General features: G+C 42.0%; 1 long non-coding RNA gene across 1 annotated transcript in view; it reads right to left on the bottom strand.

Annotated features, from left to right (window-relative positions):
* The window catches only part of LOC109285962 (uncharacterized), a 571,893-nt gene that overhangs the window by 107,111 nt on the left and 437,716 nt on the right, over nt 1–27,066 (bottom strand). The window lies entirely within an intron of this gene.

Here is a 27,066-nt window from a genome sequence, read left to right as displayed (position 1 = left end):
CAGCTATAGAAAATGGAAATTATTGCCCAAGGCAGCGGGCCATATGGTGAGGCCCGAGTAAGTTAAATTGTGTGGTCTGAGGAGTTTCCTTGTAACTGGTTGCAAATGCAGTGGTTAGGGGATTGTATAGCAAATTGTGTGTGTGTAAAAGGCAAAAAGCCAGCAGACAGGAAGAGATTCCTGATTTTCACCCTGAGAGGGAGCACAGAGACAGAACTCCTTGGAGCACAGGATTGGTTGGAAAGGCAGGTTTGGAAACTGGGTAGGAAAACCATCATGTCTTACTGATTCCACCTTTTTCCTCCCTTGTGCCTAGGGAAACTAGATGGTGGAGTTTTTGCTTTTTCTTTCTTCCTCTTGTTGTTGAATAAACTGTATTGCATCAAAGAAAATCCTGATTAGTATTATCAGTTTCTCCCCCTATAGGAGATAATTTAGCAAGTCCACCAAATAATGGCCAATTGCCCAGGCCCAAAAGAGCAACTGTGTAAACACACACACACACACACACACACACACACACACACACACAGGAGTGCATGAGTGAGCGTATTTGTTTGTATTCTATGGGTTGAGTAATAGCCACAGCTAGAAATTTAATTAGGGATTTTTCAGCCCTGTCAGAGATGCTCCACATGCCTGGAATCAGCGCCTATATTAAATATTCTCTAAATTACCTACCATGGTTTGTAGTTAAATTACCTGTTTATCACTTACGTAACTTGTATACTGCTCTATCTAATAAGAAAGTCAATGATTGCCCATCTCACCTTTTAAAATAATTACTTCCACTGTCATTCTCTTTTTCTAGAATGTCCCTCAGCCAACTAACTTAACATTGTTTTTTTTTTCCTTCTGGCTTTTCTCTTGTAAAGTGTTTGAATCCATTTCTCAAGACTGATTTGACTTTTCATTACAAAGCTGAGTAATTTGATAAAGACTAGAAGCCTTTATTTCTTGTTTGTTCTCAAAGAAAGATTATCTTACCACCATGCTTGTGTCACTGGAAGGACAACAAAGATAAAGAGTGTTCTTGTCCCAGCACATTTCTGATTCTTTTGGTCCTTTCATACTTTTATTTGCTTGTGCTGGAATATAATAATTTAATCAGAATTTAAAATACTTGATTTTACAAAATCACAGCTCTATGTTTAATTTCAGTGACTTGCTCTTTCCATGAATGCCATCTTGCCTTTTCACCAGCTTTCTAATATTGGTGAACTAAATGTCCAACCATTTTCTAACCTAAATTTAAATTTCTTTCTGTGAAAACAGACAAACTGATGAGAATTATTAATGAAATATTTGAGTCCCCTACTTTGAACTACAATAGAAACACTATTAGAAACTAGAAACACTTCTGCTGGATGGGTCAATGGAACAGACTGAAAAAAGATATTCATTTTGCATACAGAGAATACAACATATTTTTCCTTTTTCTGTTAGGATTTAATATTGTGGATAGAAACCTTTTCCAGAAGGTTTAAATGGAAATGCAGATGGACCAATGCATTCATGTTGTTGTTGTCTGATTGGTGGACAATAAGTACAGACTAAAAAATAAATTGTTAAGTAACTTCTCCATAGCAGTCGAGCAGAAAATAGTAGGCTGGTGCAGAATAGAAATAGTAAATGGGAGGCATACGTGGGTTTGGAACCATAAAGATCCCCTGATAGAACTGGGCAAGCAGCTTCATTCCAAACCCAAAACAACCTGAACACTGGCTATATAATTATGTTTGGATTTGGCTCTTTACCGCCTATAATATTTTGTTTGGCTTCCAGACTGTTTGGAAGTTAGAATTTCTTGTGCTGTCTATTTACTTCCAGTGTTCAGAGTTGGCAAAGCGGACACATTTATGAACTGCAGAACCCTTAAGTTCCTTAACTGCAGCCCCCTGCATCTCTCCCTTATTACTGACAATTTTATGACTATAAAAACAGATTTCAATGAAAATATAATGAATGAAAATGCCAATTAAAATATTTAATTTGTTTAACAATCACAAATTCAACATTTTATATATTTAAAATGATTTTATTAATGTGATAGTCATATTGATAACAATTGGAGCGGGCTGCTCTGCAAATTTACATTTACAAAAAAAATCAAACCAAAACTTCATCAAAGTCCTAGGTAATGAGACAAGCCCCCAAAATCATCAGGTTCAGTTACAAAAGTATCTAATTCCTAGGGAAAATTTGCTCTTCTGCTGAATGAAGCAACCGTGCTATGAGTCCAGTGAATGGACATAAACTAATATGTTTTGTCTATCATCAACATTTACTGTGCTCTAGATTCTGATAGCCAAAGTAAAGCTTGCAACTTATAACTGCTTCTTCATTTGAATGACAACTATCAGCAGTTTCTCTCTCTGTTCTTTTTCTAAGGACATTATTCTCAATTTATTGTCTGTCTTAATTTCACCCTCAAAAGTGTGAAATATAATCTACCAGGATTTCCACACATATAAAACAATGTGGTTCATTTGTGCTATTTCAATGTACACAAAGTAAGATTATGTTCTCATGCATCACCCTAGTTGCATTAATTCACATATTGTACATAAAAGATTTGTTTCAATAGATGGCAAGCCCTGTTAGGTGCCTTTGCACTGTGGATATTAGGTAAATTTTACTATAACTACTTGAGCCTCTGAACTTGACTAATTCCACTTCAATGGTTTTATTTTAATACTGTATATCTAATTTTATTTTGTATTGTTGTTTGCATAGTGGCAGCAATATGTTTCTAAATCCAGGTAAAACCTTATTAGATGTTTGTTAATTTAACGTCTTCATTTTTGCTACAAGGCACTCAGAATCTAGGACAGCTATCCAAAATTTGGTAATTTTTTTCTGTATAATTGTAACATATCTTCTAAAAGAATGGCCTTTTGTTTGAGATCTTGTGTGGATTATTTTTACCAGGACAAGAACTCTTCTTGTAGTAATTAAGTGCTTCCACTGATTATTTCAGATCCTCATTTCTCAGGGTATTTAAGTACCTGCATAAACTGAAGAATATGTGCAACTGTGAAAACCATGACCATCTAGTAAGACCTCCAATATATACAGTGGCTTTTTCCCAGAAACTGAATTCCTAATTTTCATTTAAAGGCTCGCAGGAATAGTGACTTCACACCTCCTTTTTTGGTAAGCTGTTCCAATGTTTAATTATCTTTACTGCTAGTAAACTGTGTCTTATTTCAAGACTGAATTTGTCTAACCTCAGCTTCCAGACATTGGATCTTGTTATGTCTGTGTCTGCAAGCCTGCAGAATCCCCCCACTATCAGATATCTTTTGCATATATAAGTCTCTAGACACTGTGATGCAAAAACCTCTCAACCTTTGATTCCTCAAGGTACTTATACATCAGGGTGATATACAAATTTAAGATGTAGAAGCTTATAATAATGGTGAAAAGCTGAAACCATTTGGAAGTTAAAACGTGTTTGTTTTCACATTAAAAATTGGGGCAAGAGTCTCTGGAAAAGAAAAAGGAAAGGGAGTATTTGTGCATTATCAGAATCTCTTCTGGCATCCTTATTCCAAGGTAATAAGCACCTTGAACATACACTAAAACTCCTCATACTACAACCCACGTGCTTTGCAGGGTTAGGTTCCTAAATGTTCTGCGAGGATGAGGATTTGTAAAATATCATGGGGCATTAAGAGTTGGAAGTGGCTTTGTTGGACCATTGAAGTGCTCCATTCAGCTGTGCAGATCTGCTGATTAGCTTCAGCTGGTTGGAGAAGCAACATCCTTATAAGTAAAAGCTGCAGCTAAATTTGATGACCAGTTGAAAATTCAGTGGTTTGTGATGCACCCTGATACAAATGATCCAGGTTCTACAGTAGGAAATACTGTTGGGTGACAACAGATAAACCCCCCTCAAAAACCTTTTGTTACAGTAGTTCATCTCTAAGAGAGGTTCTGTGGGGGCCCACTTCAGTTCATCCAAAGCCCTGGTTAGGAAGAGTGAGGAACATTTTCCAGATCATACAATGATTCTTCTTTAGAAAACTATACAGGTTTCTGAGTGAGAAAAAATACCTTTGGCTTCTCTACTCTGGAACCCTATGAAATACTGGTTAAGAACCCCCCCCCCCCCCCCCCAACTCTCCAGAATTTGCTCATGCAGAAGCCAGACACCTTATTCTGGCCATCCCTTATTAGAAGGGATCCAGGTTTTCTGTTTCACACAGACAAAAGGAGGAAAACACAGATTTCCCCCTTTACCAGAGAAAAATGCAGGTTTCGCATCTTAACAGAGAAATATACCAATTTTGCACTTCTGCAAACAGCTCTCTGCAGGCTGACAGAGACCCAGCCTGCAAGGGGCTGGAGGGAATGGGAGGAGGATAGTCAGACATGGGGCACCATGTGCATGTACGTGCACTTGGCCACCAGGCAACCTGGAGAGCAGCTTCCACAGGTAAGTCTGGCAGGGGGAAGGGGAGTTAAGACCCCCATAGGGAGGGAGGGAGGGAGGGAGTTGAGCAGGGCTGGGGCTGGGGCTGCTACCTAGTTGGCCAGTGCATGAGGCTTGAGGCCTGGGGCCATGTGCAGCCACAGGGTCCAGGAGGGGAGCAGGATGGGGCCACAAGCAGCTTGTCCAGTGGGTGGGTGGTGTCCATCTCCCTGCCACTGCTTGCACTCCCGGGAGAGCAGGGGGAGGCACATTGCGCCCAGATCTGTGCACAGAGAGGGTGCAGAGGTGGGCTGTCCACTGCAGACTCGGGTTCCCCGCCCTGCTGCCCTGCCATTCACAGCGACTGAACATCAGAGACTCCCTGTGCCTGAAGAAGGGTGACTTTTACCAAAAGCTTGCCAAGAACTTTTTTCCAACTATTCAGTTGGTCTAATAAAAGATATCACATCTACTCAAAGAACCTTGCCTTATGAGAATAAGAAATTTAACTGATTTAACTACAGTTTGAGATATTTAACTAGTAGGTACAACGCTTTTTATTTCAACCACACACACTTTCTTTTTCACAGATGACCTAAATGGATTATTAAGTCTGATTTGGCAAAGTACTTAAGCATATGCCTAAGTATTTTGAACTGAGTACTTTGAATTTTAGCAAAACCCCCAGGTTTTTTCTTTAATTATTTATTTTAAAAAGCATACCCTCCCCTTCCCCAACCATTTCTGACTTTGTGTCTCCCTCTCTATTCCCTATAGATAAGTATAAGTAAGCTAAGATATAGGATAAGCGTTAACATTTTATTTTAGGTAGTAAGTTTCATTTTTCTCTCCCCTCTTTGCAACTAAGTGCCCTGCTATTTTGATATAGATATCCACTGTTTTATAAGTGATACGTATTATGTTTGTATTGATTTTTTTACTACTTTTATATTGTGTGATTACTGTTTTAGGCCTATATATGTAAGTTAGCATAAGTCATGTCAAGTTTCGATCTTGTAATGTCAAGCCTCCATCTTATCCCCATGCCCAGTTGTGTAACCTATGATTCATACTACCCCTCCTATGTAACTTGGTTCTTGAACGAATTGGGATGAGAGACAATGGCAGTCGGTCTAAAAATAGCTCCCTCTGAATGATCAACACCAATACCTGAACCAACAACCTAGCCCTTGGAACCACCTGCAGCACTCAAGAAACAAAAGATGAGGCAATCCACCATTGTGTCAAACTGCACATGTTCAGTAAGAACAGCTGGAGCCCTCTGGAACAGGACTGACATTGCCTGGACAGGCCCTCCCCATAGGAGATCAGAGGTAGTCTGCCCCATAAAAAGGGGTAGTGAAGACTGACTCCTTGGGATGCCCTCTCCATCTGGACCAGCACCATGCCACACCACCGATCCACCCAGAGGCCCTGCCAGCGACACCTCTCTGGACAACACCTATTGGACAAGGACCCCTTTCCAGCCTGGATAGGTAGATATCATCCCCACCCCCTCTTCAACCAAGCACTTGGACTCTGCTTCTCTTCCCTACCTGGACTCCAACCCATCCACTGAGTCTCTTTCTCCTGCTGCCATTGTGTGTGTGTGTGTGTGTGTGTGTGTGTGTGTGTGTGTGTGTGTGTGTGTGTGTGTGTGTGTGTGTGTGAACCAAAAAATTCATGGGGCTGTGTAGTGTGTTATCTGTTTAATAAACCTGTTATTTTGAAACCCCGAGTTGGGATTTTGTCTGTTTCCTGACTGTTTCTTCCTTGCCACCACTTATCTGCCCCCCCCCAATCTCTAAGCTGCCAGCCTCAGTTTCCAGCCCCAAGCTCCCAGGTTTCTGCCTCTCTCTCTTTCCTGACTGTCTCCTCCTTGCCACCATTTATCTGCACCCCCCCACCCACAAATATCTCAGCTGTCTACCTCAGTTTCCAGCCCCAGTCTACCTTAAGTAACCCCAAGCCTCAGTTCCTCAGCCAACTTCTATCTAGTCCACCGGTTCTAATCCTGGTTCTAGCAACTTTCACTCCCTACACTTTAACTCTCTCTCTCACCTTAACCTTCCCCCAGGTACCCCAAGCACACACATACACACTGTACCATCCAAGTTAGGAACTCACCTGTGTGTATGTGTAGGTGGGTTGTGTGTGTGTGTATATATATGTCATTTTGTGCGTGATATATGAATTAGTGATCTGTGTATGTGTATTGAGTGTGCGGGTATGGACAATTGATTTTTGTCTAACTTTTGGGGTGTATAGTGTATGTGTTTGAATTGGTGATAGGTATGCATGTGCCTAGGCTGGTTTGGATGTGTATGTGCCTGAGTGTGTGTTAACAAATCAGTGTGTTCACAAATCAATTAGATGAAATGCACCTAATTGATTTGTGTGTTTGTATATGCGCAATTGTGTCACACCCTCCTGTCTAACAGCACAATATTGAGATCCTGAGAGTTGGCCTGACCCCACAGGGCAACAAATTGATTCCTATTGCTTGATGAATGTCTCTTGGTAGATGCATATTCATTGCTAACATTAACACACAGAAAAACGGTCCAGATCTTTTATATATATATCTTTTATATATATCTATAAAGATATATAAAGATATATATATATATAAGATCAGAAATGAAGACAGAAGGTATTTTTATATATAATCTATATATATTATATATATATATATATATATATATATATATATATAAAATACCTTCTCTCTCCATTTCTATCTATACAAAATACATATGAACAAATAGCAAGACAGGAGAATAGTTTCCCCCCCACACACACACACACTGAAAATATTACTACAGACACTACAATAAATAATACATATTTTGAAGTGCAAACATGTATTCACCACCCTGAAACTTGCCCATCTAATGAGCATTCAAAATGCTATTGCTGAAATCATCTTTTTGGCTTATCGCTCTAAAATATTACCTTTCCCTCCTCCCTTCTTCCTCCCAAGTCCTGCCATTGGTTTTTCCTTACAAGTTGCATCATACCCAACTCTCATAACTTTACTTATAAAGCCCTTCATCAATTTCCTGGGTTTAATATTGGAGATGTTCAAATAGTCTTTATGGTTAGGACCAAGATGAGAAAAAGCATATTTCATTTATTTTGAAATTGTGAAAACCAAACAGACTGCATAGAAAGTAAAGAATAACATATTGCCATTCCAGTAATTTTGACAATAGTGAATCAACCTCCTTTCCCATCCACTGGTGAAAATGTCCCACCTATGATAGATGCTTGACCACTTTTCATGTCTAAAATTATGACAAATTGTTTGGGTCAACAGCAACAGCAGTAGTATATGTGTCTTTTGTATGTTTGTCTCCATTTTCAATGGAGCTGTTTGTATGCTTCTATAGGGAGACACAACCACCTAACTCAGTTTAGTAAATTAGCTCGGGGGGTTGGCAACCTATGGCTCATGAGCTGGATCTAGCCCACCAAGGCATTTAATCTGCCCCACAGACATGGACCTTTAGCAGGTTTGGTGGTGGGAGGTTTTGGCTGCACCAAAGAATAGATGTATACTCTTAAAAAATGAAATTGAAAAGTGTCCTAGAATATGGTTCTCAGCAAACATTATGGAAGTATCAGAATAGTTCCAGCATTGTATTGCACTAGGATTGTCTAACTGGCAGCCTCCAGCTCCCCAGTGGCTCACAAGGGGTTAAACTCTGCCTGCTACCCCCCACTCTCATCCCAGCTCCTCCTGCTGCAGCAGCTAGGAGGACTTTAAGCTCCCCCTCTCTCCCTCCAGCTTTTGCTGCCTGCCCATCCTGCAGAGAGTGGGGCATTGCAGCACACAGCATGGGGAAGCCTGTGGCATAGTGCAGCAGAGGAGCCCTTGGCCATGAAGCTGAAATGGGGATGCCTGTGTGTATGGTGGAGTGGGGGGCTGTCCCCAGGGGCCCAAGGCTCGCACTAGTTTGGTCCCTGCTGGTACAGCCTGCTTAGCTGTTAGACAGCCAGTATTATACCATAGTGTTAAGTGGTTATATAACTTTTATTATTATTATTACCTGTATGCTGTGAACATAGAAAACAATAGTTTCAAACATGGATCATTGATACAAGGGAAACAAAATCCAAGTCAGGCTAGGGAAAGAAGATTAGGAAAGTACTGACTTTAAAAGGTTTGCTGCAAACTAGTGTGTGCTACATGTGCATATGAGTAATTGCATTAACACTATTATATATTCACTATGTAAATTTGAGCAATCTTTGCTTAAATCAAATTTAAAATAAAAATGTAAGCAATCTTTGCAGGTCTAGGCCTTAAGTGGTAGTATTATTAGGGTAATTCTTTTTTCCTGAGCCAATTGCTGGTGTTTAACACATAACAAATATGTATTTCTAAAGTATCAGTGCCCTGACCTTGCAAAGAGACTCAAACCAGTGACCCCTGTACCCATGGGGCTCTTGTGCATTCAGAGCCTAATAATGTGTGGCTTTATATGGAGGTTACTGTAAATAACTTATAGAAAAGCTTTTTCATCCTGCTTTCTAAGTGTTTTGTTTTTGCCTTTACTTAAGCTACTCCATTCTGCCCCCATTTCCAAAGAGCCCATGCACTTTTTATGACAAGCAACTTGCTCACACATTCTTACCATGAATATGTCAAGCAGTATCTTTATTGATATTTGGTAAATCCTTAGCTTAAACTGCAGGTCTGTGGAAGACTCCTCCTCAGATACTATACGTTTTAAAAGCTTCAGTAATGTCTGAAGCATGTTTGTGCTTGCCAATCCCCAGGCCCACGTTTAGTGAAATTGCCTAATGTCTGTGACCAATGTTTAAATATGCCCAGAAAATATTATGTAGCTCTATCAGTATTTTTAATGCGGCCATTTTTCCAAGGAAAAAGTAGCTGAACTTTATGAGCTGCCCTTCTTCCATTTTACTGTAAGAATTCCCTGGTGCTGTTCGTTCATTCAAAGCCAGAAATATCGCTTTACACAGTTTTTCATTGTACTCAGGGGAAGTATATGGAAATTTTACAGCAATAAGCTACAAATGGGGAGCTGGACTACAGCCAGTCTGCATCCTTCTCATGCCCTCACAGCATTTTTCTCCAGCACTTAGTGTTTTCCACAGTGTATAAAATATTTATCCTGCAAGGCTATTATATTTGTTTTGGAGATACAAAATGTATTAAGTAGGCCTCTAACAATGATGGCTAAGACTAAACTGGCATTTTCCCTTTATGTTTCAAGAAGAGTTCAATGGAGTTTTTTAAACCCTCAAAATTAGACATTTTTCATGGAGTATAGCTCTTGAATTTCAATTCACTTCAATGTTTGTTCTCTTGCAAATTGCAGGCAATTGATTTTATGACATTATCTAGCTTGACTATAATGCAAATCTTAGAAAAACCTGTAAAAACATGGACATACTGGTTAGACTGCCTCACAAGTTCGCTTATAGTCAGATGACTCTTCTCTTTGTGACTTTTCATAGGGGAGAGAACTTTACAAGAGCCAAAATCTTGGTACTATGACTACTCTAATAGTAGGGGGTACTATAAGAACTTCTGTCTGAACTGAACTTGGTACACTGAGTCTCTTCAAGCACACACAAAATGTTTACATGAAATGTTTACTGCAGAGCTGACTAATTAGTTGCAAAGTCAATGTCTCAAGTCTACATGTGTGCCCCTATTAAGGTGCACAAAACTACTAAACTCTGCAGCAGGTTAGTACTTGTAAATACAAGTACTACCCCACTGCAGAGCTTTTCATGCAGAGCAATGCAAATGTAGACAGTGACCCAGCTGGCTGGGGCATGAAGGAACTTAGGTGCAGGGGCTGCCTGCCAGCTAGCCCCACACTGAAGCATCCTTGTGCCCCACCCAGAGTCTCTGCACCACACTGAGCTGGGTCAGAGCAGCCTGGGACTGACAAGCCTACTCCTGGGACTTTCTGCCAGCTGGGGCTGCTCCAACCAGGCTCCAGGTGCTGTACATGAATAAACTCCCAAGCTGATTGCTCTCGAATTAATTGCAACCAGGCGCACATTCAAACATTATGCCCAGGAGCAAAAAACTCCAGAGCAAATAAGCTCCAGAGTTTATTCAATTGCATTAATTGCACATGTAGACATGCCCACTGGGTACTTCCACAAGTGAAATTAATGCAAAGCAATTTTCCAGAGCACTTTAATCCAGAGTAAACTACTGCCAGGCACAGTGGCTACACATGCACCCAGGACAGCAGCAGTTTGAACACAGGCAGAACAGTCTATATCAGGGCTGCTTAGCCCTAGGCTCCAGGTGGCAGCATTGGGAGGCAGAGCAGTTGGCTGAGGCACAAAGGTGCTGAAAGTGCAGAGACATGTGGCTATGCAGCAGGCAGGAGTCTGGACCCAACTGGCTGGACTGACCAGGCTCAATTTATGCCCACAGTCAGCATCTACATATGCGTTTAATTGCAGTAAATTGCCCTGGCATCAGTGTTGTCCCCGATAGTACTATCTTACTGTGGCGTAAATTAGTTTACTGCAGCCTAATGCCATTGTACGTGTAGACAGTGAAACTTTACTCTGCAGCTAATTAATCTATTCCACAGTAAAGTGCATGTGTAGACGCAGCCACTTTAAGTGCACAAGTATGTTGCTCATTCAACATTCTGAGCTGGCTTATATTCTTATAGGAAAGTGATATGTTTCATGGACAATTCTAGTATCCTAGCAAAGAACATAGCTGTGTAGACTCCACCTCATTCCGAAAGCATGTTCGCTTTATGGAGTATAGCAATTTAAAGTTAAATATGGATCAGGAGCAAGTTTGCCTTTAAGGAAGCCTAGATAACAGTTTGTATGATGTTTAAATATTCTATAGACACAGGAAAAAGATGATGTCCTCTTGTCATGTGAAATTATCATGCAGGGAAAAGGCCACAACAAGGTCCTCTACATAATTTAAAGCCTACAGTCACCAGTGTGAGGATAGCATTGGTAATAGGCACATTGAGGAACATCCAAGAACCACAGGTAAGGGAAATATCAAGTTGAGCACATACATAGAAGGACCTAGTTACCACCATCACTTGTCTCTGTTGTGGTAGGGGAGAGCACCCACAAAGACCCTTCATCACTGAATGCCTTCAAAGCCCCACATCCATGAGTCTATTCCAATGGTTCCATGAGCCAGATCTGGCGATGTTGCCAACTTCTGCCCTAGGATATTCCTGAAACTTTCATGATTTAATAGCAAATGCATTTAATTCCTTCTGCATCAGGAAGTGCTATTCAAAAGTAATCCTGTGTTACCATCAAACATTACAAGAGGTTTTGACACTACGGTGGGGAGAAAGTGATCGGTCAAAGCAGTGTCAAACTGGGTCAGGTAATTGGTCTCCATTGAGCCCAGCATCCTGTCTCCAACAGTGGCAGTAGTTGATGCTTCAGAGCAGGGGTGCTTCATTCCCAGCCTGCAAGCTGCATCCAGCCCCCAGTGCCATGTCATCTGGTCCATGGAGCTCCCCATGGACAGATAAGGAGCCCAGCAGGCCATGGCCTTATGCATTAGATCAGACACATAGGATGGCACAGAGCCTGATCCTGGTGCATGGGGCCAGGTGGGGCCATTGTGCAGGGACAACATGGAGTTTGATCCAACCCACAGATTGACCCTGCAACATTAACCTGGCCTGTGAGGCCAAAACTTTGAGCACTGCTGCTTTAGAAGGAGAACATATGAACAGCATACATCTGGAGTGATCTATCTCCTGTCTTACCCATCCACCATCACTGGTTTAGTGATGCCAGAGTATACAACCCTGACTTTTAATTTCTTTGCCTTTGTTTCATATCTATAAAATGAGATAGTAATATTTTGTCTGGCTGGAGTATTAGTTCTTATCTCAGGGAGTTTACACCTCCTAACACAGTAGGACCTCAATCTTATTTGGGGTATATAGGTGGAACAGAATACAAATATGAATTGTACCAAAACACCCTTTAAATCAGTATGTGTGTTCTGTTGCTTTGTGTCACATTGTTGATATATTCATGTTGATTTAATCTCTCATAGTTGCTTATGTTTAAATACCATTTCAAATATTTTTAGAAACATTTAACATTTATTGTTAATATAATACCGGGTTGACAACAAGAACTCAGGTGCATAGCTCTGTGTTTCTTTTGCAACAGTTGATTATTAACACCAAAAACTATACTTGGAGCTATATCTCCTTCATCCTTCATACAGCATTAGAGCTATCGTCAGCAATACCAGGGACCCAGAGAATTCTGCTTGAATATGGGCTTAGCCTGTAAGCAAAGGAGGAGCTGACTTTCAGTTTTACAAATTAAAATAATATATTGTTTACAGCATTTTTATTTTAAGCTTATTTTGTTACTGGTTCAGGATCTTTACCAGTTTGTTTTCTAAGAACACAGGTTTTCAGTTCATATTTAAAGTGATTTACCATCCAGGCCTGCATGCATTCATTTCTCATGATCATTTGGGACGGAGGTGTGAACTTTTAACCTCCCACCTTCCCAACAGAGGGCTCTATTCATAAATAAATTTAAAAAAAAACATATGGGGAACTTGCACACATGTAAATGCAATATACATCTCTTTGGTTGCATGGCATTCACAATTTAGCTCTTGCTCATAAGAAAAACTTAGCAAGTAAAGTCCTTGTAGATAAATAAGATCACATTCCTTCACTTAAAAAGAATAGGATCCCTATATTTTAAAAGTTGCTTTAAAAAACACTAAATATTCATTTGGGATGAGTTTTTGTGCCAGTGGTATATGCCAGGGGTTAACAACGTTTTAAGGTAGGGGTAAGAATGATCCAGCTCAGGACAGAAACGGGTAGACATGAGGACCTAGCTGCTATCACCATTTCTCCCCACCACTCAGCTGCAGAGTGGCTTAGTGAAAGCTCCCCTCTGCCACAGCTGCAGGCAGCAGACTATGACATGGCACAAGGAGAGTCCCCTGCCACCAAATGCTGCCAAAGCTATGGTTGAATGCTGCCAAAGCCAAATCCATAAGCTCCATGGACCACAGGTTGCTAATCTTGTGTAGCTGTTGATCACTTATTTCTTCACCTCAAAATCAAGATAGGTCAAGTTCTCAAAAATAGCAAGGGTGAGGAATTCTCATTTATGTGATGCAGTTGTAGCTGTGACAGTCCAAGAAACATACAAGAGGCAAGTGTTTTTTAGGTGCTATCTTTGATTGGTTGGTCCAATAAAATATATAATCATTTATATAACACTGTATTTATTTTAAATTTTTTGTCACTGTCTTCACTAGAAGCAGGAATGCTTCTCTTATTTATATGCATTTGCCTACAAGCGAGAAGTTTTTTAAACCCTATAGGGCCCAGTATATGCACTGTTAAGAACCTCCCATAAGAAAGGGGTCCTTAACCTCAAGGCATGCCTCCCCTGCCTCTGTACTGAGCTCAGGCCCACTGCTGAAAAACATACCCTACCAACAAGCCCCATTTCATGTACAGCTTGAAAGGAAAGTTATTACAATCTCTCTATATAACGTGCTAGCTCTATGCAACTTTCATTCTGCCAGGGCCTCAAAATCTTTGCCTATTGTTGGGTCTAGGCTGAAGACTAACAAGAGATAGGTGGTTCTACTTCTTTGACGCTCTCACCTTTATATGAACACAGAAAACCATTAGCTTATTTAAAATTACCTCTCAGCTGGCTTGATCATCACTGAGCTCTCTAATTGCTGTCTGGGTTTCTGCTTCCTAGTGATAATATGCACTGAGTTCTGTTTTAATACCTACTGCTTTTATCCAGCCATAATAGTATAATGTTACAATGCATGAAGACAAGCCTGACCATAATGGCTAAGTACAGGTGTTCAAGAGGACAAGGCAGAAGCACTCTAACTTCTGAGCTTTTCACCAAGTGTTCCCATTTAGATTAGGAGCGGGGGGGCACCAGCACTCTCACCTGATCGTCACCTAAGCAGGGAATGCTGGCTTTCAGAGGGTGCAACAGTGCTCTCAGGGGGTGCACGTGCACCCCCCTGAACTCCCTACACATCGCCACTGAGCATGGCACCCTCTTACACACAGGAGCTTATCCACCCCTGAGCCAGTGAGTCTAAGGTGCATACACACACATGCGGTCACACACGTACACACACACACGGTTGATGGTTGCCATTACATATATCTACACAGGAATCAGAAATCATGGCAGAGGTGATATCTTTTATTAGACCAACTAGATTCTGGTAAAAAAAAATCTTTAATTGCAAACTTTTGGGCACAAACGCTCTTCTTCAGGCATAGGATAAAAGAATATACAAGGTCTCCTGGGTAGAAATGAAAGCTCATATTTCACAGGAAAGTTGAAGGTGTGGTAAAATCTCCTATTTGGAACAGTTCTTTTTATGTACAGATTAGGCTCAGAGAAAAGTTGGAATCCCCAGAAGAACATTTACGATCTTTTCTCCTATGCCTGAAGAAGGGTTTGTACCCAAAAGCTTGCAATTAAAGATTTTTTTTTGCCAAAATCTAGTTGGCTTAATAAAAGATATCACTTCTGCCACAAGTTCTGATTCCTTTTGCCTTTAGAGCAATATGGCTACAACCTGGATACCTGATATATATACACATGCAGACATGTGCATACATATCTATGTATGCACATGTCTATATGTATAGAGGAGACTGAACAGTCATCTTGCTGGGGTCATGACCCCAGTTGTCTTTCCTGCTTGATGCAGGAGGCTGGACCTGATAATCTTGCAACTTCACAATCTAAGAATCTATGTATACAGTGAGTCTTTAAGGCACCCTGCATTTCCCCCTTGCACCATGCCAGCAAGAATGTCGCATGCCTCCCAAGGCTGGGGGGGCACAGTTATCACCCACAGGCAACAACAATGGTGTCAGAGGTGGGAGCATGTCAATGGCGAGCAGGGAGCTTCTGCAGGCGGCCACAGTGGTGTTGGTCATGAGGCGGTGGGGGGGGAGTTGGCGAGCGCTGACCGGTGATCAGCGACCACCCACAGACACCACTGGAAGTGTCAGTGGCTGCCAGTGGCAATTGGCAACAGCCTGCAAATGCTGCCGGCAGTGTTGGCGGTGAGGGTGGGGTGGCAAGCAGTGACCACCCACAGGTGACAGCAGTGGCCAGTTTCAGGGGGTGCACTGTCAATCTCAGAGGGTGCACGTGCACCTGCGTGCACCCCCTATACATCGCCAATAAGATGCTGCAAGAGCTCATCATGGCCATGAGCCATGAGCCAGTTGTCCCATACATGCCCATCCACTGCACCTTGTATTCACCGTGTGTGTGTGTGTGTGTGTGTGTGTGTCCTACACATAAATGTGGGTTCTCTGTGCATGTGTGTCCTGGACATCTTGGTTCTGTGTGTGTGTGTGTGTGTGTGTGTGTGTGTGTGTGTGTGTGTGTGTGTGTGCGCGCGCCCTGGATGCCTCAGGGTGTGTGTATGTGTGTGCTTGTGTCCCGGATGCCTGCACCCCACAAATATTGGTGCCCCAGCCCTGCATAGCAGCAGGCTGTCCAGATCCCCAAAACCCTGGCTGAGTAGCTCCTCACCCACATGAACTAGAAGCCCTCCCCAGATGGGTAGGGCCACAAGACTTTGAGTGCCCCAGTCCTGACTCCTCTGCCCCACACCACAGACACCACTTCCCACAACCCACACCATCATTCTTCCCCTCTCTCTTCCCAACTCCCACCAGGTGCACACACCAGGGTGCAGGAGAATGGCACCCAAGGAAGAGACTTGCCTTGTTTTAATCAAATGTTAAATCTGCCAAATTTTAAGTGTGTTTATAAAACAAAAACTATGTAACATTGCCTGCTCCAGAACTTGGAAACATTTTCTCAGTTAACATTGAGGGAGTAGGGGAAAGACCCTGGATGCACCAGGTAATTCTGACATTGAGGGGGGGGAGAGGGGTGGGCAGCCACTGAGGCTCAATTTAACAAAAATGAAACCTTGGGGAGGCAGAGAGAATGTAACATGCAGAACTGCTGCCCCTCAGTTTAATTAAATATTGCAGCTGTCAAACCTTTTGCGTTCACTTTCTCACAACAGATGTCTTATTGCTTTATGACAGGGGAACACAGGCAGCCCAGAGCTACCTATACTGTCAGCAACCCTGAGCAGGCAATCCTGGGGCTTGGAAGGCCCTGTCCTGCATGCCCCAGGACTTCCCACCCAGGATTAGGTCTCTCAGGCCCCAGGAATTTTTGCCCGGCTTTCCCTGCTTACAGAAATGACCCCAGAAATTGCTGGGGGCACATGCCTCTTTGTATCTCTGGAGTGCATCTCTGTGCGGATGGCTTTTATAACCCTGGTTTTCCCTGCTTATAAAGACACACCCAGGAGATTCCTGTTGGCGCATCTCTGTAAGCCACCTGAACCTAAACCCACAAATGTTTGTTCACTTGTTCACACCCTAGGAGTGCTTACACGTGTGCTCCAAGAGCCGCTCTAATTAAACCACTTAAGGTGTCTTGTGTATCAGTATCCCCACACTGAAAAATGGCAGTGGGGGCACTTTAACTAATGCTCATCAAACACACTTTAGTTAGTGCCCCCGCCACCATTTTTTGGCACAGGGACAGCACTGATACATGAGACACTGGAGTCTGCTAGAGCATGGTAATTACCATGCTCCAGCAAACTTGATTAATTGAGTCTGCTCCAAGACACTGTAATTACAGAGCATCGGAGCATCCTCACTGCTCGTGTACAGGCGCTCTTAGCGCATAACTCGAAATGAGGGCTCAGAGTTGGTCATTCTGATCACAAAGGCACCTCTTTTTGACCTTCCCATAAATACAAGCCCTTTGGTGACTAACTTTCCCTATATATTGTATATGGAACCAAGATGCTCAGGACTGAATTTCAATAGACAGCAAGAGGTCTAAAACTTAGGCCCTGCATTACTCAGCATTCTGATACTTTTATGGATCGAGCTGTTGAGTGCTTATGAAAATGTTGCCATAAAACATATGGGAATATGATTATATTTATCTGGATAATATTCAATTTTTTTGTGTATATGAAAAAAATTGGATTCTACAGAAAACAAGAGTGCAGGGTACTGCCTAAACCACCTTTAAGATGGTGAACTTAGATGTACACTTACATCTAATTTGTAAAGGCATGGTCTTATATGTTAGAATTTAATTCCACTAGGCAGGGAGAGAATCTGGAATCTGGCATAAAGTACACGGTACTCAAAAGTAAGCTCGACTGTCATTTTAAATGATGCCAGAGCCAACAAAGGTCAGTTAGTGATACGAATGTATGGCTAGAGGTGGCAATGATGTGAAGAAAAGTTATTCTTAGGATGCCAGGGTGTCTTCCCACAGGGAGCACAGTAATCTATATAGGCATGATGGGCTACATCTGAACAAAGGAGAGGCAGTGCCTTGAAGCCTCAGGACATCGTTTTGCCTTGTTCTCAAACTGAGTGCTGGGCACTTGAAGCAATGTAGAACTGTTAATGCTAAAAAGGATGTCTCCTTCAATCTCTGGCTTTACTTTCAAGGTATCCTCCTCCAGTTTCTCACCTGAATTCTGGGGAGGAGATACATCAATTCTCTCTTTACAAAAATAAATTAGGCCACAGGCACCCACTGACTATACTCTATTTTAAAAACTCTCCTCTCCTACTTTGGTTTGACCAGACTATTGGTTCTTGTACTTTGTTAAATTCCCACTGACTAGCAGGCAGTGCTAGTCAGAGAAGTGCAATTCAGCACTGCAGGGAGCCAGCCAGCTTGTTGGAAGCTCTTGGGGGACTGAAAAGTGGCAGTGGTAATCTACCAGCAGTACACTTCCTATTAGTGGTGAAGCAGCTATCAGGGCAAGGTAGGTTACTGGTCTTAAAAATCTAAGCAAAATAAGTTCCTCCTTCCCCTGATTCTGTACATCTTTTCCAGATGTTAATATAGCTGCATTGTTCTCCCAAGCAATAACTGTATTGAGAAGTACCTGTGTCATTTGCACTTTCCAAAGAGGTTATGAATAAAGCAGTTGTGCTACAAGTTGGACACCTGGGCTTCGGTAAATAGCCAAGCAGCATAATGATAAATTATGTGTGTCCTAATGCAAGTCTGAAGTTGGCATCAAGCTGGGGGGAGTAGTAGATATGTTTGAAGGGTAGGGATAGGATTCAGAGAGACCTTAACAAGTTGGAGGATTGGACCAAAAGAAATGTAATAGGCTGCATCCCCACAAGTGCGCACATGCAATTTGCAGGGCCACAAACCCATCTATGGCTCCATAAACTGCACGTGCCACACATGCATGCATTTGACATGCTGCTAATTACCAGTGCAGTAAGGTTTGTTTGTTTTTTACACTGGGGGATCTGGTGTCAAGAAAAACTGTGGCAAAAAAGTGGCATGGCACACATGGCTGCAGTGCGTGCCACCCAAAACCAGTGTGTGATCAGCCAGAACCACACTCTAGCTCCTATCCAGGCTCTACCACTGCAGCCCCAGAAGGCCCCCAGAACTCTAGATAAGGCTGCTGGGGCCAGCCAGGAGAATTTACTATGTACCAGAGCGTGCATGCAGAGGTGTTCCCCGGGGACAAGTAGCAGTGAACAAATATGTTTCGCTGCTTTTTGTCCCCAGGGAAATGCACATTCCCATTCATGAACTTCCATATGGACAAAAGCAAAAGTCCTGCACTTAGGGTGGAACAATCCCATGCACTGGTATAGACTGGGGGCTGACTGGCTAAGCAGTAGGTCAGCAGAAAAGGACATGAGAGTTACAATAGACAATAAGCTGAATATGAGTCAACAGTTTGTCCTTGTTGCAAAGAAGGCTAACAGAATACTGGGCTGCATTAGTAGGAGCACTGCCAGCAGATCGAGGAATGTGATTAATTCCCTCTACTCAGCACTGGTGAGGCCACATCTGGAGTACTACGTCCAGTTCTGGGGCCGCCACTAAAAAGGATGTGATCAAATTGGAGAGAGTTCAGCAGAGGACAACAAAATGGTGAGGGGGCTGGGGCACATTACTTGTGAGGAGAGGCTGAGGGAACTGGGCTTATTTAGTCTAGAGATGAGGAGACTGAGAGGGGATTTAATAGCAGCCTTTAATTACCTGAAGGGGGGTTACAAAGAGGATGGAGCTAGACTGTTGTCAGTGGTGACAGATGAAAAAACAAGAAGCAATGGTCTCAAGTCACAGCAAGGGAAGTTTAGGTAAGATATTAGGAAGAACTTTCTCATGAGGAGGATAGTAAAACACTGAAACAGGTTACCCAGAGAGGTTGTGGAATCACCATCCTGGATAAAGAGTTCTTTTTTAATGACCTGTTCCATTACTTCTCCCCGTCTATCTCACCACTGGGCTCTACTAGTGGTAAGAGTGCTGCTGTAGGTATGATGACCGCACTATGAATCAACATGTTAGGTTTGAACCAGTGACTCTAAAGATTGGAGCTTGAGCTAACTGTCTGTAGCCAAAAGGATGTAGGCAAGCAGGGGATGGAGAGGATAATGACATTTTTCCTAGGTGTTTTAGGCACAAAGAGGGACCTGTAATTTAAAGGAAAATGCTTTGCCTGTTGAAAGGAAGCTTGTCCCAGACATTTTAGACCCACAGCAGTTTAAATTCAGGACTAGACTTTGTTTATGTGGTAGCTGCTTATGTGGTAGTTGCATTCTTGGCTAACACAATGAGAGCTGACAATATGAAATGCTAAAGTTAAAAAGTAAAAATCCAATCTCTGTCTATGGGCCTAATACCATTTGTGCATTGGACATAAAGCTGCACCTATAGCATGCACACTTACCCGTTGGTTACATTTCCACATGAACTGTTGCTATTATGTATGATAGATCTATTCGCAGCAAGTCAAAATGTATGCTCATAACAAATTCTTCTCTTCTCAAAGAAGGTTTTTTTAAATTGTTAATAGCTGCTGTGATTGGAGACATAACAACACATGTGGTTGGGCTTGGTAGAACATCTTCATCTGCCAACACCAGCCTTAAGGATTTAAGACTGAGACTAGGGATTATGCAGGATTTCAAACTAAGGGAGGATTCTGGAACTTATAGATACAAACACGGACAGACTCATTGGGTTCATCTACATGTGAATATTAACGTGATGCAATAAACTCCAATGCTTATCGCACCAGAGTTTATTGCTACTGGGTGCACCATTTACTCATGTGCCTGGGACTATAGCACATTGAACTGGGTCAGAGCAGTCCCAGCTGGCAGGGGGCTCAGGGAGTTAGCCTACCAGCCCACGCTGCTTTCCTCAGCAACACATGCTGCAGAAGGCCTGGCTGGGGCATGAGGGTGCTTCATCATGGGGCTAGCTGGCAGGCAGCCCCTGCACTGAAGCACCCTGGTGCCCCACCTGGCTGGGGCAGTATCTACACATGCACTGCTGCAAAGTAAAAAATTAGAAATTAGTTTATTCCAGCTTAATAGGGGAATACATGTAGATGCACAACATTTACTGTAGAACTAATTAGGCAACTGCAGTAAATGCAAGTTCCTGAACCACCCAACTGTGACACATACATTTGCAACCACTGCCATAGATCATGCAAATCTTGGACTGGACTATTCAGTCATATCAGACACTGCAAACCATCTATGTCATAGCCTGCAATATCTACCATCTCTCGCAGATGAAAGGATGCCATACATATAGCAGTAAATGTCTTGTGTAGATATGCCCATTGAGAGTATGCGGCTGCAAAGAGAATGGAAGAAATTTGCTCTGGCAATGGAATAAAATAGGTACTATCATGTCCTAGGTAAAAGCTGCAGCATTCCCAAAACTCTGTAGCTGGAATAAGGTCTGTAGGTGTGGCTATAAAATGACTTGCTAGCGTTACCTTCTAAATTTCAAATGCCTGGTTTATTCCAGGGTAAAAATTATGACACACTGTCTAATCTGGAACGGGAAATTATTATTGCTGCTTCCACCCTTATACAGTGGCTAAAGTTTTTCAAAGTACTCTGCTCCTTCCCTGGACACATCTGCTTTTGATTAACAAAGGCTGTATATGCACTGCAGAAATTAAATCCTACACCTGACAGAAATAGGTTAGGGTAGCACATCATTTTGATTTGGGGGGAAAGAGATTTATTTTAATGCAAAACAGAGTAAGAGAAGAATAAAACCCACTGAGCAGCTTAATGCATTTAAAGTTTTCCATACTACTGCACAACAACCAAAAGCCCTTTCACGTACTAGGCCAAGTACTACCCTGACAATAACAAATGAGCACAGAAATGTTGGCAGCTTTGTCCTCTGGAAAAGGAATCCTGTTGTTCTGCCACAGGGCAACGTAGAGCAATACACTGTGGGAAGCACTTTGTTATTCCTCTGAGGAGTGGCAAAGTGTGCATGTAACTGCTGTTGGCTGGTATGGCTGGTAAGGGATTAATGCTTATAGAAGTGGATCAATAGCTAGTTAGATAGCTAGTTATGGAATTTGTCCTGAATACTACACCCGTTAGGAAAATGCAGGACTAGCAACTCTTCTTGTATTATTATATGTGCTGTTGAAAGATTTTGCATGGCAAATGTATGGCAAATGTCACATAATGCTCCCTGCTAGTTATTGCATCTGTCTTTAACCTTCAACCTCTGCATCAGCAAAAGCAAGGGAAGAATGTATTCTAGGAACACATGAACCAGCTGTTGCCAAGTTCTCACCCCCTCTTATCACTAAGGCTAATTCTCCTCAGATAAACCCTATACTTAACTTTCCTGTCTCTGTGCTATTATAACTTGCTGTCCAATGAGCTGAATCACAAACAACTTGTCATACATTTAAGCACCACTATTGTTCGTGTGTTCAGTTTTGAATGGTTTCAGTCTCTTAGGTACTTTTCACTACATCCTAAGCTCAAGGTCTAGGAAATAATCACTGGATTCTCTGGCAAATGAGCTATAAAAATACCTTGGAGATACCTGAAGCCAACTTTATTTATAGAAGTAAAAATCATCACAAGGTTATCATTTCTGTTTAATAGATCCTGTATGTGCCTGGCACACAGCAAAGAATAGCATTTGTTCTGGATGATTTTTCAAAGATGTCCTGGTTCTGAGGTTTCCTATTCTCATAGGATTTGTGTGTTACTGGCATTTGCCACTCTTCTCAGTTTGGAACAAAAGTATTGCTTTCTCCTCAAGCACTGATGACTAATGCAGCTTGGTGATATAAATGATGGCCTTTTGGCTATATGCTGTGTGCTTAGTTTTGGTTTTCCACCATTCCTCCAAATCTGAACAAAGTCTTACAGTCAAAGTCTATCTTCAAACACATGTGTGTTCACTACTGCTTCTTATGGAGAAGATTGGGTGTCCATGACCCCAGCTGCTCTTACTTATACAGCTCCACTATTCACTGGGTGAACCTACATGAGATGCTACGTAGCTCGTCACTACAGAGTTAACTAGAGAACTAGAGAGAACTAGAAAGAACTAACATTGTCAGGCACAAACCATGATGCCAAAAGTACATTTCTGTAGTGATGAGCTACCTCACTATAGCACATCGCTACAGTAACTTAACTATTATAAATAACCATGCGCTGCCATCATTTAGTGCTTCCTCAAGCAAGTACTAAATGACAGTGCAGTAAGAACTGTGCCTAGGGGGCACATGTAGTTGCACCCACTGACACCTATGGGCGTTCAACCTGTGTAACTGAGGGCAGAAACAGACACTAACTGTTTTAAGGATGGTTGTTGTAAAAGCCTTGAATTTTTGCTGGCTAATACAGTACCTGAAATCTTAGACCCAAATCCAAAGTTACAAAACTTTTTTTTTTATAAAAGTTCAAATTCAGGAATCAGACCCTTTGATTTTGGGCCCAATAGAGAGTCCATACTCAGTTCAGGAGAGGGAATATTTTCAGTAACTTCTTAGTTAAATACCTTCTCATTGCCCACATATCTATGAGGAGAGGCTGAGGGACATGGGACTTTTCAGCCTGGAGAACAGAAGGCTCAGGGCAGCCTATGAGTACATAAGGGGTTTGCATCAGGATCTGGGAAAGCATCTGTTCACCAGGGCACCCCAAGAGAAGACAAGGTCTAATGGTCACAAACTGCTGGAAGACTGTTTTAGACTGGACATAAGGAAAAACTTCTTTACCATCCGAGTCTCCAGAGTCTGGAATAGACTCCCCCCAAAAGTGGTACAGGTACCTACACTGGATACCTTCAAGAAACACCTGGATGCTTATGTTGCTGGGGTGATCTGACCCCTGTTGACTTCCTGGCCCTTGGGCATGGGGCTGGACACAATGATGTTGCGAGGTCCCTTTAAGCCCTAATGTCTATGAAATCTTTTCCTCAGCTTGCCATCCCTCCTTCCTTATAGGCCATGCCAGGCCAACTCTGCCCCCAGTGTCAGGTTGTATGGGGGCTATTTTGTTCTTGTTGTTGTTCTTAAAGACAGTAAGTGTAGCTATTTTGAGACTTTGTCTAAAAAAGCACCATAATGAGATAGCTAAGCACATAGCTATTAATTCATTTTTAGAAGGAATCAACCCATTAGTTCCTATTGGGGCTTCTCTTTATATTCACACATACACACACACATCTCCCACCCATGGATGTATTCTAATTTTGTAATTACGTCACTTTCCTCATTTTGATTAAAGCTGATATCCTGGTGGCCTAATTGTTAAGTGAGGTGTGATAGATTTTTAATGTTCTGTTAAGTTAAACCCTGATTTCAAAGGGTTTGTTTTTCTGCCCCTTGCTTTCTGTGATATTTTCCTTTATAAATGTAGAGACCAGATTAAAACCAAGTACTATGAAGTGATTTTTGCCAGAACATTGTCTAACTCCCAAATGAGTAGACATACATTCTTCTATCTTTCCATCCTACCTTCCCAGCTGTTTTTCTTCCCTAGTTCTCTAGTTAACCCAAAATCCAACATGTATCTTAATGCCCTTCCAGGGAATACTTGACTTAATTCAATCTCATAATTTCAGTGCCTGTCTTTTGAAGGTTTCTTCTATTTTCCCCTGATTTTCTCATGTTGTAGGTGCCCCAAGTTCTGTTGCTTTTAGGGTCTGTGCTAGGAATTAGCCTTTTCCTTATTGCTCTATTACACAGTATGACATGATTCGTTAATTATAAACCATGCTGCCGCTTGTTGCCTAGTTGCAGCTGTGCTCCAACAGTATCTTGGAGGAGGCAAAAACAAGCCATCAGGAGCGAATTAATGCTTCTCTTAACAGCATTTCTTCCTGGGAGCTTTCCTGCTGGAAATTCCCTCGTATTCTTCTCTCAACCTTTTAAACAGAGATGAGTATTTTTTTCCCCAGGGAATAATAAATTTGTCAAAGAATGTGTTCAGTCATCCCTAAACTATTTGCAAATTTGGATCCAAATTGCAAAATAATTTCAACTGGAAAAAAATTTGCAGGGCTAGATTGTTTTGCAAAGCTGAAAGTGCTGGTGGTCCTCTTCTCTCCAACAGCTGGGTGTTCATCTGAGACATGCAGGTCCATTTCCTGTCTGCTGGAAGGGTTTTGAGCCCGTGTTGAAAAAATCACCTTTCCAAACTTCTTTAGATATTTCCCTCTGCACTCACGCAAGGAGACAGTAAGGGATGGTGAATCATTGCTTATAAAATTTGCTGCCCCTTCTTTTTGTTTTGTTCCCTTCTTTACCCAAAATACAGGAGATATCATGTCTCCTAGTTTGAAAAAGACCTATATATAACATACAGCATTTTACCATTATATATAATGAACCATTAGTTTAGCAAATATTTTAAAGACACAAATTTCTATGTGAATCATGTAATCTCCAAAGTTTTCTACAAATGCAATGCTATACAGGGGCATTTATTTAAAAATAAATTGCTGTGGAAAACAAATCTATGAAAATTTCAGTATACTTTATTTATTTCTCCATAATTTATTAATCTTACAACTCCATGACTCAGTCTCACAACCCTTGCTTACATAAATTGTCCCATTGGCTTCTAGGGGTAAGTAAGAGCTATATGATGAGGTCATGACCCTGAAGTGTTGGGTCCAGTCCAAAATATTTCTCATTTCTTATTATACACTATTAAGATAAAATATTATTTGTATCCTTTGAGAGTAAACATGTCCTGAGATACAGAACAAATAAATGTTTCTTCTGTGTGCTGCATTTTCATCCTTTTGTATCGTACTGGTTGGATAAGAAGTGGAAATTTTGGGAGAGTATCTGTGTGCACTGTTCCCAAAGCTCAACCTCTGGTTCCATTCCTGCAAATTTGCAAGAGAGCTTAGACAGAGACTTGACTTCAATAATCTGTTTAATCAGGGATGATCCTGCCTTTACTAAGAGGCAGCACTAGCTGACTTTGAGAGATCCTTTCCAGCCTTACTTTCTTACCATCCTACACAAAATCTTTAAATCTGTTCCCTAATATGTATATAATTGATTTTCTATCAGATACTTCAGCCTTGCCTCACCTGAGTAAATCACTGTTCACTTAGTCCTTTTTAAAACTTGTTAGATTGATCCAAAGGAGGAAACATTGCTCATGTAGTTAAAGTGTTGTAGTAGCAGGCTCTTAATTGCTGTTATGACAAATTCAGGCCTTGATCCTACAAACTTTTCATTATTTTAACTCCTACCGAAGCCACTAGGTGTTTTGCAGGTACTTCCAAAATTAAGTCAAAATCAGAATGAGATTATAACATCGGTTCACGTACACTAATGACAACCAATACTCAGGATTCTGAATACTATTTATATGCTCTCTGTGGCCACACAGATTCATAAATTCATAGATGCTAGGGTCGGAAGGGACCTCAAAAGATCATTGAGTCTGACCCCCTGCATAGGCAGGAAAGAGTGCTGGGTTTAGATGACCCCAGCTAGATGCCTACCTAAGCTCCTCTTGAAGACCCCCAGGGTAGGGGAGAGCACCACCTCCCTTGGGAGCCCGTTCCAGACCTTGGCCACTAACTGTGAAGAAGTACTTCTTAATGTCTAATCTAAATCTGCTCTCTGCTACCTTATGGCCATTATTTCTTGTAACCCCCAGGGGCGCCTTGGTGAGTAAAACCTCACCAATTCCCTTCTGTGCCCTCGTGATGAACTTATAGGCAGCCACAAGGTCGCCTCTCAACCTTCTCTTGCAGAGGCTGAAGAGGTCCAGGTGCCCTAGTCTCTCCTCATAGGGCTTGGCCTACAAGCCCTTAACCATACAAGTGGCCCTTCTCTGGACCCTCTCCAGGTTATCCACATCCCTCTTGAAGTGCAGCGCCCAAAATTGCATGCAGTACTCCAACTGCGGTCTGACCAGCACCTGATAGAGGGGAATTATCACCTCCTTGGTTCTGTTTGTCATGCATCTGCTGGTGCACGATAAAGTGCCATTAGCTTTTCTGATGACTTCGTCACACTGCCGACTCATGTTCATCTTGGCGTCCACCAGGACGCCAAGATCCCTTTCCGCTTCCTTGCCACCAAGCAGGTCATTTCCTAGGCTGTAGGTGTGCTGGACATTTTTCCTCCCTAGGTGCAGCACTTTGCATTTCTCCTTGTTGAACTGCATTCTGTTGTTTTCTGCCCACTTGTCCAACCTGTCCAGGTCTGCCTGTAGTTGTTCCCTGCCCTCCGG

The sequence above is a fragment of the Alligator mississippiensis genome, chromosome 5, assembly GCF_030867095.1.
Source record: "Alligator mississippiensis isolate rAllMis1 chromosome 5, rAllMis1, whole genome shotgun sequence".
NCBI classification, from domain to species: Eukaryota; Metazoa; Chordata; order Crocodylia; family Alligatoridae; genus Alligator; species Alligator mississippiensis.
Note: the sequence above shows the minus strand (reverse complement) of the source record. Positions and strands in the feature narration are given on the sequence as shown.